Source organism: Paramisgurnus dabryanus, chromosome 16, assembly GCF_030506205.2.
Source record: "Paramisgurnus dabryanus chromosome 16, PD_genome_1.1, whole genome shotgun sequence".
NCBI classification, from domain to species: Eukaryota; Metazoa; Chordata; class Actinopteri; order Cypriniformes; family Cobitidae; genus Paramisgurnus; species Paramisgurnus dabryanus.
The window spans coordinates 4,090,878-4,103,942 of NC_133352.1; the positions used below are offsets into that span (position 1 = coordinate 4,090,878).

Consider the following 13,065-nt stretch of genomic DNA (forward strand, 5'->3'; position numbering starts at 1 on the left):
CCTAGGACAAAACCCCAGATTTTCTGGCCGGGGAAGTAAAAAAGTCCTTGAAGGGAAAAACCCTTGGGAGATATACTGTATATATATTTATATATACATTGAAACGGATAAGGAGATTAAGCGGAGATTAAGCAGGTTCTGCCGCTGGTCGTTGGTCAGGCCTGAGCTGGGCATCACGTTGAAGGACAGCCAGTGGATCAGAGGTGTGCTGACTTTCACATTTACCGGAACTAGGTCTGTTTGTCTCATTGTCCTCGGGGTCGAGGACGAGACACGGAGAGAGAAACAAAATCCTATTAGCGTAGGGGCAGTTCACATGTAATGCAGGTGTCACACAGTGATGTGGTTTAAATCAGCTCGGTTCCAAAGAGGTTAACTATTGCTGCTTAAGTGTATAGTTGAGGATTTTAGCAAATTTGTTGGCCCAGGGCAAGTCTATTTATGGGGCCTCCCAACTGATCTTTAGAACGGAAAAGAAATCTCGTTTGACTAAGGCCAGTGGACCCACTGCCTTCGGTAATACTAACGTACAGTGGCAAACGGTTCTGTATGAAATACTATTCTCAAGATCATGGGTAAAAGCCCAAATCGCAGCCCGTCCATATGTACCAAATTAAGACTCAACCGACTACTAATTCGAAGTAGACCTGTTCGAGTCGCGACTCACTCGGATCTTTAACCCGGATCTTTAAATTAACTCATGAGTCGCGAGTCTATAGTGTCATTAAACCCGGATCAGTTGAGTCCTACTACAATTCAATGTAAAACCATAAACAGCGCCACCACACACACAAACCTCTTTCAACATTATTGATGAGACTTCGCTCGCACTACAGATCCACTCGTAACTGGCTGATCTGCGCAAGAACTGACCCGAGATTCTCACTCAGAGCCGGAAACATTGCAAACTCAAGAGACCTGTGGATCCGTGCGAGCCGCGAATTGACCCGAGATTCTCACTCAGAGCCGGAAACATTGCAAACTCGAGAGACCTGTGGATCCGCGCGAGCCGCGAACTGACCCGAGATTCTCACTCAGAGCCGGAAACAATGCGGACTCGAGAGACATGCGAATCTGCTCTGACTCGAGAGTCTCTCAACTCGTAACCGGCTGATCCGTAACCAGCTGATCCGCCGGCTGATCCGTAACCGGCTGATCTGCACGAACTGTCTCTCCGACTCTGGGGGCTACATAAGCAGGACAGTTCTTTTCTATATTTTCTCTATATTATTATGCTATTGTTATTAGGCTTCTTTTTTAAATGGTCGACCATACACACCAAACATAAAACCTATAAGCATGTTATTTCAGAAGTGAAAGGCTTTTGTTATGGATTTGCTTTTGAGGAGACTTCAGTCGCTCTATAGATCCACTAACCGGCTCCGGCTGATCCACGCGAATCAGCCGGTTAGTGGGATCTGTAGAGCGAGTCTTATGTCCATGGTCTGCGAGTCTGCAATGTTTCCGGCTCTGAGAATCTCGAGTCGCGTGGATCAGCCGGTTACAAGTGGGTCTGTACTGAGTTTCCTTGGCAATTTAGCAATACTGACTCAAATGACTCAAGTGAATCACACAACCCGGATCACTTTAGTGAGTGACTCACAATAACCCGGATCCTTAAAAGGAATCGAGTTTGCCAGGCCTAATTCGAAGTTTCAACATATTTCTTAGGAATATTAATAACGTTTATCATGCTTTTAAGTGTTGACAGAATTAGGTTTTAGTTTATTTATTTATTAGGTTGTACAAACTAGCTATTGTGAGATGAGTACCTTTACTAAAACAAATTATGTGAATGCTTTGTTAAAGAGAAAAGTTTTAAGTCTAGATTTAACCTCTCGACGCGCACTAGCTCGAGGACGGAAAGACGTCAGTTTTTTTAATGCTGCTAACAATATATATATAGCCTACTGTGTACAAACAACAATAATAATAACACTACTATACATCGTTTAAAAGGTCTAAGGGTTTAGCATCAGTGTATGGTGTCCGTTTTGAGATTAAATTGCTCTAGTATCATAAATATAGTATTTTATTACAGAAGTCCAGATAACAACATGCATAATATAAACTGACTCCTTACCATTGTGCTGGTATAAGGAACGCGAATCGAATCCAGTCTGTTTCAGATGTGTGAATAACCCATAAAAACTCTCCAACAAAGTACATACAATGACCATTTTTGTCCACAAATGCGTATAATCCGTGAAATATGGATATATTTTCCATTTTTTACATCAGATTTCAGATGCACGTCTTGTAATAGATTATAATATACAATCTGAGGACTATTTACATCGTAACACTTGCATATGAGATCACACTCGCGTTCAAAACCACACTCAAACTTGATTGTACAAGTAGGCGGGAGTATAATACATAATATCCAAACAGCGCTGTCAAATATCGTGACGTCATCTGACTCGCGCGTTCCTCCAATGACTTCATGGAAAATATTGATAGACAGAACGTGTAGCCAATTAGAACACGAATTCAACGATCTTTGTGTGAAGCTTTATTTCCTGGTGTGGATACGGCATTTTATACGCTTATATAAGGATAAACAATAAAAAGAACAGACTTTTATTTTGTGGCTGACTGGCACTTAGAAAAGGCACTAGTCTTACAAAAACTCTTGCAAGAACCTCATTTTTGGGTCTATTGACTTCAAACGTGAAATATAACTTCTTTAGACTTGTGGCTTTGGCCTCATTGCATTTCTAGGTTTCACACATATATTTATCATTAAGATTTTTAGTGTTAATAAAGATGTTATGCAAAAACATTTTTATTACAATGTACTTCAGCCTCTCTAACTTTTTAAATTTTTATCTTAAAATAATTTTGAAACATGGAAAACGAAGCTCAAAGTGTCTTCCATCTAATGATACCACAGTTATGCTTATACTATAAATGGTTTAGTAAAAACAGCCCTTTTAGTGAAAGTAGGTATTTTCATGGTTTCGGGCCAGAATGGGGGTGCTTTTCAAGAGGTTAAAGGTATCAACTGTGTCTGATTCTCGGATATTGGTTGGTAAATCATTCCAGAGCTAAGGGGCTAAGTAGGAAAAGGATCTGCCACCTTTAGACACTTTTGATATTCTAGGGATAATTAAGAGACCAGAATTTTGCGACCGCAGTGTACGTGATGGATTGTATTCTGATAGTAGTTCTCTAAGATATGAGGGTGCTAGACCATTTAAGGCTTTGTAGGTGATTAGTAATATTTTAAATTGTATGCGATATTTAACTGGTAGCCAGTGTAAAGATGCCAGAATTGGACTTATGTGGTCATACTTCTTACATCTAGTAAGCACTCTTGCAGAAGCATTTTGAACTAACTGAAGCTTGTTTACCTGATTTGCATGGCATCCTCCGAGTAACGAGTTACAATAGTCTATTCTAGAGGTCATAAAAAAAGCGTGGATAAGCTTTTCTGCATCTGGTGCAGACAGCATATGCCGGTTTTTTGAGATATTTCTAAGATGGAAGAACGCTGTGCGGCAGACATTGGAGATATGGCTATCGAAGGATAAATTGCTGTCGAACATCACACCTAAATTCTTAACCCTGGAATTTGGCACCACAGTGCAGCCATCTATGGGCAACTTGTAATCTGACATATTATGTTTGGAGCGATTCGTATGGGGGTAATTTGATGACAATATTATTGAAAATGGACAGACTAAAAGTCACAAATAGATATTACAACTTGTAAACACAAAACGCAATTTACAAATAAATTAAAAATCCACAAACACAGTCCTCGTGATCTGCAATTGTAAAACAAGATCTACGAATCGTCTTTGTGATCCACAAATATAAAGCATGATTTACAAAAAAGAAATCAGTGACTTGTACTTGAAAACCAGAATTTGAATGAATGTAAAGTGACTTCTCTGCAGATGAATATCATTTTCTATTTGTAGATTGTGTCACATTTGTTTTCAGATTTCTGACACTTTTGTTTCGCTTTTGTGACAAAATAATGCCATAATCGTTGAAAATGAAGAGACTAGGAGTCAAAAATGCATTCTACAATTTGTAAACATGAAACAAATCTGCAAATAGGTTCCAAATCTGCAAACAAACTCCTCATGATCCGCAAATGTAAAACGAGATCTACAAATATATAAAAATCCACGAACAGACTCTTCATGACATACAAATATAAAATGCGATTTACAAATAGATTTAAAATCCGCAAACCAACTCTTTATGATTCACAAATAGAAATCATCAACTTGTACTTGACAAACAGAATTTAAATGAATGCAAGGTGATTTGTCTACGCATGAGGGTCATTATTTGTTTGTAGATTGTGTTGCATTTGTTTTCAGAATTTTGGCACAACTGTTTCACTGTTTTCCATTAAAAAAATCTACAAATGCCCTCCTCACAATTTGCAAACAAACACAGTCTAACTTGTATTTTCCAACCATTGTAAAAAGACATTCTTACACATTCTGTGCAAAGTTCAGCATGCAAGTGTTGAATCTGTGTTTGCAGATCACAGGGCATTCACGAATCCTTCTGCACAAGTCTACAGATCTTTTTGGCACTATCTTTCCGCAGAGTTTGTCACTACGATCCACACGTGTAGTCAGCCAATCAGGGGTATTGCTTCAAAGTGATGCCACGCCCCCTCAATAAGCTCTTTTCAAAATAAAAGCTGGGCTCACTGCCATTTACCGTTGCCGGTGTTACAGCGCTGAAAGGCGGCCAGACCGGGTTATCGATATTATATTAGTGATATTAAAGCATTTATGTATAGCATGTCAAATATGTAGCATTAACGTGAACTAGAACAACCCCTCGTTTAAGTTATTATCAGTGCCTGACAATTCAGCCGGTTGACTGTATGCAAGTCTATTATTTTTCCATGAAATTGCTTTTGTGAACAACAAATACCTGTTGGAAATATCATTGCTAGCAAGCGGCGTGCAGCTAATATAGTGTGTGTTTACAACTAAGCGTTACCTCCGGTTGGTGCTCAGTGTTTTAGTTCAGGAGGTTTCCACCGGGAGGCGAATTACATTCTTGTTCAAAATAATAGCAGTACAATGTGACTAACCAGAATAATCAAGGTTTTTAGTATATTTTTTATTGCTACGTGGCAAACAAGTTACCAGTAGGTTCAGTAGATTCTCAGAAAACAAACAAGATCCAGCATTCATGATATGCAGGCTCTTAAGGCTGTGCAATTGGGCAATTAGTTGAAAGGGGTGTGTTCAAAAAAATAGCAGTGTCTACCTTTGACTGTACAAACTCAAAACTATTTTGTACAAACATTTTTTTTTCTGGGATTTAGCAATCCTGTGAATAACTAAACTAATATTTAGTTGTATGACCACAGTTTTTTAAAACTGCTTGACATCTGTGTGGCATGGAGTCAACCAACTTGTGGCACCTCTCAGCTGTTATTCCACTCCATGATTCTTTAACAACATTCCACAATTCATTCACATTTCTTGGTTTTGCTTCAGAAACAGCATTTTTGATATCACCCCACAAGTTCTCAATTGGATTAAGGTCTGGAGATTGGGCTGGCCACTCCATAACATTAATTTTGTTGGTTTGGAACCAAGACTTTGCCCGTTTACTAGTGTGTTTTGGGTCATTGTCTTGTTGAAACAACCATTTCAAGGGCATGTCCTCTTCAGCATAGGGCAACATGACCTCTTCAAGTATTTTAACATATGCAAACTGATCCATGATCCCTGGTATGCGATAAATAGGCCCAACACCATAGTAGGAGAAACATGCCCATATCATGCTCCATGCTTCACTGTCTTCACTGTGTACTGTGGCTTGAATTCAGAGTTTGGGGGTCGTCTCACAAACTGCCTGTGGCCCTTGGACCCAAAAAGAACAATTTTACTCTCATCAGTCCACAAAATGTTCCTCCATTTCTCTTTAGGCCAGTTGATGTGTTCTTTGGCAAATTGTAACCTCTTCTGCACATGCCTTTTTTTAACAGATGGACTTTGTGGGGGATTCTTGAAAATAGATTTACATAGACGTCTTCTAACTGTCACAGTACTTACAGGTAACTCCAGACTGTCTTTGATCATCCTGGAGGTGATCATTGGCTGAGCCTTTGCCATTCTGGTTATTCTTCTATCCATTTTGATGGTTGTCTTCCGTTTTCTTCCACGTCTCTCTGGTTTTGCTCTCCATTTTAAGGCATTGGAGATCATTTTAGCTGAACAGCCTATCATTTTTTGCACCTCTTTATAGGTTTTCCCCTCTCCAATCAACTATTTAATCAAAGTACGCTGTTCTTCTGAACAATGTCTTGAACAACCCATTTTCCTCAGCTTTCAAATGCATGTTCAACAAGTGTTGGCTTCATCCTTAAATAGGGGCCACCTGATTCACACCTGTTTCTTCACAAAATTGATGACCTCAGTGATTGAATGCCACACTGCTATTTTTTGAACATACCCCTTTCAACTAATTCAACTAATTGCCCAATTGCACAGCCTTAAGAGCATGCATATCATGAATGCTGGGTCTCATTTGTTTTCTGAGAATCTACTGAACCTACTGGTAACTTGTTTTCCACGTAGCAATAAAAAAATATACTAAAAACCTTGATTATTCTGGTTAGTCACATTGTACTGCTATTATTTTGAACAAGACTGTAACACCGAGGTCATTAAATCGTTAAAAACACTGCATGAAGCGGTTTTATCCTTAAAACATCAGTGTCTTTTCAACGAACATTTGCCGAGCGTCAGCGAGCCAGCTGGATGGAGTGGAGCTGCTAAGGTGACGCAGCGAAAATAAAGCAAGCGGGTGCAACGATCATATTGGATGTAACTTGCCGTAATTAACAAAAACATGAGCCTTATTTGACAGCAGCACTAATTGAACTATTTGACCATATGCATTTGATATACATACCGTGACCGGAATGCAATTACAAATCGCGCTGTTATTAGAAACATTTAACTGTTTCCAGACTGAGCATGGAGACAAACAAGCACAAGCCGTTTATAAAATCAGCTGCCTGTCAGCGTGTACGGAATGAAGTCAAAACGGTCTCGGTTTTAAGACCGGCAGTCTGCCTGTGCCATTCCACCCTAATCCGGACTGCAAATTACATGTTAATATTATATCCACCATTTACAATCCTTCCTTTAAGGTCTGTTCTGCTTTTAACAGCTCAAAGCTATTACTCTCTGTAGCTTTCGAGTCCGTTGTAGGCTACAGGTAAATTTTGCAGTTGTTTTTGTAAGGGGGTGAAATTTATATCCCCCATCCATCCGTTTGGCCCAATGGCGAAGTCCAAACCGCATGGGAAGGATTGATAGCGCGTTCGGTCTTTTCCGGCGCTTTGCAGATGACGTTTTGGCGTTACGTAATTTAGGTATATTTATCTCTAATCTGACTCCAAAGACAAAGATTTAGTTTATATTATATTACAAATTTGATTGATTATTACTTTTAAAGCTTACAGAATTTAGATGGATGTTTGTTTATTTATTCTGATAAAGCTCTGGTATTACACTCGTTCATTCGGTTCTCACAGTCGCACATGATCCTAGTACGGGCCTCATAATTAATATACTGGTCAACGGTCGTAAGCGAATCAGTGTTGGTCGCTGCCAGAGGTTGGACTATACGCTTAAGCGGCCGCTTTCTGCGTGCTCAACTTTAAACATACTTTATTTAGTCCCCTTAGAGGTGACACTTAATTATTACAATTATTATTTCTAATCAAGATTAATGAATAGAATAACATTGAAATAAACAGAGGTTGAGGCTGACCCTATTTAGAGTAATCAGAAATGTTACTCTAAACGGAAACACAGCCTCCACGCTTCTAAGTACACTTAAACTAACGCCAATTGCTAGTCGTATCTCTCAAATCCTCAGCTGATGTATTATTCACTATCTAACTGGGATTGGGCCGATCCTAGCCTGATTTCAGTCCTTACGGTAACTACGGATACAACGATATTACTTGCAGTGTCAACATTTACAGAGCAACACAGAATAAATCAAACTTAACAATTTATTAACCAGGTAAGAAAATCACAATTCAAAGCCAATTCACAGTTCAAATAAAATGTAACACAAATACAAACCAATAGTATTTACATCAAACAGGAAATATAAAAACCTTTCATACCTGGTAAAGACGACACACAGTAAATTGTGCGGGATATCTGGTTACAGATTCCTCAAAGTAAAATAAAATACATGATGCTGTATCAAAGATACAGCATCATGGGGGTGAACTTCCATGAACAGAAAGACCCACTGAACCATTTTACATCATTCCCTTAAATATCCAGAGAGACAAAGCATATAGGAGTTTGCTACTGATTGGTTGTTGTAAAATTCAGGGGTGTTGCCTAATTCAATTCAATTCAATTCAATTTTATTTATATAGCGCTTTTCACAATTGTTAATTGTTGCAAAGCAGCTTTACATGAGTAGATGTAGAGGAGAACATTGAAAATCAATACATAGTATAAGAAGTAGAATATAGCGGCTAAGGATAAAAAACCGTGTAAGCGAGCATATTAATAATGTAACGTATACAGTAAAGTGCTAAGTTAAGCCAAAGTTGGCTGACTCTCCCTGGGACTAAAAAACCCCCTAGGAGAAAACCCAATGGGAAAAAATCCTAGAAGGACAAAAAACCCTAGGGAGAAATTAAAATTTATATTTATAATATATAGACACGGTAGGGATAGGAAGCGTGTAAGCGGATTAAACTGGTTCAGCCGGTGGCCGTTGGTCGCGCATCGGTTGGGCGTCACGTTGAAGGACAGCCAGTTGATTAGTGGTGCGATGACCTTCACAGCAACAGGAACTGGATCTGTTTGTCTCATTGTCCTCAGAGTCGAGGACGAGACAGGGAGACAAAAACAGAATTCTATTAGCGTAGGGGCCGTTCGCATGTAATGCAAGTGTCATACATTATAGTGGTTTAATTCAGCTCGGTTCCAGACAGGCTAACTACTGCGGCAAGAGTAAATTACCCGTATGAGGTATGTGAGTGCTTTGTTCTTGACAAAATAACTACTGCGGGAAAAGTACATTTACTGGACATTCTATGTGAATGCTTTGTTAAAGAAGAATGCCTTAAGTTTAGATTTAAATTGTTCGACTGTGTCTGATACTCGAACATTATTTGGTAAATCATTCCAGAGCTTAGGGGCTAAGTAGGAAAAGGATCTACCACCTTTAGACACTTTTGATATTCTAGGGATAATTAAGTAACCCGAATTTTGTGATCGCAGTTTACGTGGTGGATTGTATTCTGATAGTAGTTCTTTTATATACGAGGGCGCTAGGCCATTTAAGGCTTTGTAGGTGATTAGTAATATTTTAAATTGTATGCGATATTTAACTGGTAGCCAGTGTAAAGATGCCAGAATTGGACTAATGTGGTCATACTTTTTAGATCGAGTAAGCACTCTTGCGGCGGCGTTTTGAACCAGCTGTAGCTTGTTTACCTGATTTGCATGGCATCCCCCGAGTAACGAGTTACAATAGTCTATTCTAGAGGTCATAAAAGCATGGATAAGCTTTTCTGCATCTGATGCAGACAGCATATGGCGTATTTTTGAGATATTTCTAAGATGGAAAAATGCTGTGCGGCAGACGTTGGAGATATGACTATCGAAAGATAGATTGCTGTCAAACATTACGCCTAAATTCTTAACCGTGGAAGATGGCACCACCGTGCAGCCATCTATGGGCAACTTGTAATCTGACATATTATGTTTGGAGCGATTTGGTTCAATAATAAGTATCTCTGTCTTATTGGAGTTTAGCATAAGAAAGTTATGTGCCATCCAGTCCCTAATATCACTAATGCAGTCTGTTAGCTTAGCAAACTGGTGGGTTTCGCTAGGATGTGACGAGATGTAAAGCTGGGTATCATCCGCATAGCAGTGAAAACTTATGTTATGTTTCCTGATAATGTCTCCTAGAGGTAACATATATAACGAGAATAGGATAGGGCCTAGAACTGATCCCTGAGGTACGCCATATTTAACGGGGGAGTGATGTGACTCTTCCTCATTTACATAAACAAAGTGATATCGATTGGTTAGATACGATCTAAACCAGGCTAACGCCTGACCACTGATGCCAACATAGTTTTCTAGTCTATTGAGTAGGATTCTGTGATCTATTGTGTCAAAGGCTGCACTAAGGTCTAGTAATATAAGGATTGAGATTTCACCACGATCGGATGTTAATAGGAGGTCATTTGTAACTCTAAGCAGCGCTGTCTCTGTGCTATGGTGGGGCCTGAATCCTGATTGGAACTTTTCATATGTATTATTATTCGCTATGAATGTGCGTAGCTGGCTTGCCACTACTTTTTCTAATATTTTAGAAAGAAAAGGTAGATTTGAGATTGGTCTAAAGTTATTAAGATCTCCCTGGTCAAGGTTTGGTTTTTTAATGAGCGGTCTAATAACTGCTAGTTTGAAAGCTGTTGGAACGTATCCTAATTCTAGCGATGAGTTAAAGATATTTAGTACCGTGTCGGACACTACATGAAATACCTCTTTTAGTAATTTTGTGGGAATGGGGTCTAATATACAGGACGATGATTTAGATGACGTTACTAATTTAGAGAGCTCTTCTATTGTAGTAGGTTTAAATGTCTCAAGATGTTCGTATGATAATCTAGTGGTCAATGTACTATTGGGTAGAGTGGTGGCTGCTTGCGGAGTTTCTATGTTTTCCCTAATAGAAATAATTTTGTTAGTAAAGAAGTTCATGAAGTCGTTACTATTGTGTTGGAATTTACTATTGGTTTCTGTTTGTTCTTTGTTTCTAGTCAGTTTCGCAACTGTGCTAAAGAGGAAACGAGGGTTGTTATGATTTTCTTTAATAAGCGTACTGAGATAGGTAGATCTGGCGGTTTTAATAGCCTGTCTGTAGTGTTGAACACTCTCTTTCCATGCTGAACGCCATACCTCTAACTTTGTGTTTCGGTAGTTTCTTTCCATTTTTCTAGCTACTTTTTTAAGGGCTGCAGTATGATGGTCATACCATGGAGCTGGCGTTTTTTCTTTGATTCTCTTTTTTCGTATGGGAGCAACGGCATCCATCGTGCTAGAGCAAACGTTGTTCAGGTTTTCTATTATAATATCCAGATCTTCACGGTTATCTGCTACATGTTTCATTTGAGACAGGTCTGGAAGAGTGCTAATAAAGCTATCTTTAGTGGTGGAAATTATTGTTCTGGCTAATCTGTAGCATGTTGTAGACTGAACGGTCCTATCTAGAAGTATTGTGTATGACACAAGGCAATGGTCTGAAACGGCATCGCTCTGGGGTGATATTTCGATGTCATTAATATTGAGTCCGAGTGACTCAATATTAATGTGACTAATATACATACAGTGGGTGATTGGTCAACATCTCTAAGTTAGGAGTTGTCTCCCAACATTAGGTTAAGTTTACTTGTTTATTGTCACAGATTAACATTGAATCCTGTTGTTGTATGGAGATGTGGTGTTTGAAAATCAAGTGTAACTCTCCAGGGAGTCTCCTGTATTCGAGATAAAGTTCTGGTTCCCGAGAGGGGTGTTTTGGGGGTCTTGGTCCCCTGCCGTGAGTCCTGGAGGAAAACTTGTTGTGTTGCAAAAAAGTTCTCTTTTGATGTCCTTGCTGCCTCAGGCACCTACAGGGCACACACACTGCACTCTCGGGCATCCATGCTGTGTTCCCAGGAAGGGCTGACCTTTTGGTCAGGATCAATCAAAATTCTTACAGTATTTCCCCGCTTGGCCCCGCAGGTGAATTGTAATAGGGTACCTGCGGGGTCAGACAAAGCAAAGATTTTTTTTTTTTTTTTTTTTTTTTTTTTAAGAGTCTTTGCAACACAGATATCTGCAGTGGGGTGAGGGCACAGGTATCTGCAGTGGGCTGAGGGCACAGGTATCTGCAGTGGGCTGAGGGCACAGGTATCTGCAGTGGGCTGAGGGCACAGGTATCTGCAGTGGGCTGAGGGCACAGGTATCTGCAGTGGGCTGAGGGCAAGGGCAGCGTGTGTGGATTCCTGTGTAGATCGGATAAGGTGCCTGATGTGCAGCACTGGAACATGGTGAAGGTGAAGATCAGGGCACTGCCAATGGCACACCCTCGGAACACCCAGTCCCACCAGGTGTATGTGTAAAAGGAGCAAGTGGTACGATAGGGTCAAATATATCTGATCTGTAAAATTACCATCATTCTTTCCCACTGTTGTATTTGGAGTTTAGCTGAATTAAAAAGGTACTTGGTCTCTGGATATTCAAGGAGAGGATGCAAAAGATCAGGTTAAAACAATAAAAACATAACATTAAGGTATGCATATTATAAAAATAAAACCCAGAAAATTCTAAAATAACCTTCAAGTATGCATATTATAGATTATATGAAAATAAAAACAGAGATTGTTAAAATGATCTTCAGGTATGCATATTATAGATTGTATAAAAATAAAACCCAGAAAATGTTAAAATAACCTTGAAGTATGCATATTATAGATTATATGAAAATAAAAACAGAGATTGTTAAAATGATCTTCAGGTAGGCATATTATAGATTGTATAAAAATAAAACCCAGAAAATGTTAAAATAACCTTCAAGCATGCATATTATAGATTATATGAAAATAAAAACAGAAATTATTAAAATGATCTTCAGGTATGCATATTATAGATTGTATAAAATAAAACCTAGAAAATGTTAAAATAATCTTCAGGTATGCATATATTGGGTCATGTGAAAATAAAAAATTAAAAACCAAAAGGTGTTAAAATAACATTCAGGTATTGGGTCAAGTGAAAATAAAAAACTGAAAATGTAAAATTTGGTTATGCATACTATAGGGTGTATCAATAACAGTGATAGTATTATACTGCTATAATAGATTTAGGTATGGACATTGTAGTCCATATATAATAATAATAATAATAGTAGACACATAGAGTTGTAATCATAACCTGCACACATCTATAATTAATTTTTCAAAAATACTCTTAATTTTCTCACATAAACAACTTGTAGGCCTAAGATAAACTTAGAATATGTTCAGAA

The 13,065-nt window shown here is 38.7% G+C and overlaps 1 protein-coding gene across 15 annotated transcripts in view; it reads left to right on the plus strand.

Moving 5' to 3' along the window:
• hdx (highly divergent homeobox) overlaps positions 1–13,065 on the plus strand; it is a 349,114-nt gene that overhangs the window by 200,706 nt on the left and 135,343 nt on the right. The gene's annotated exons all lie outside the window — the stretch shown is intronic.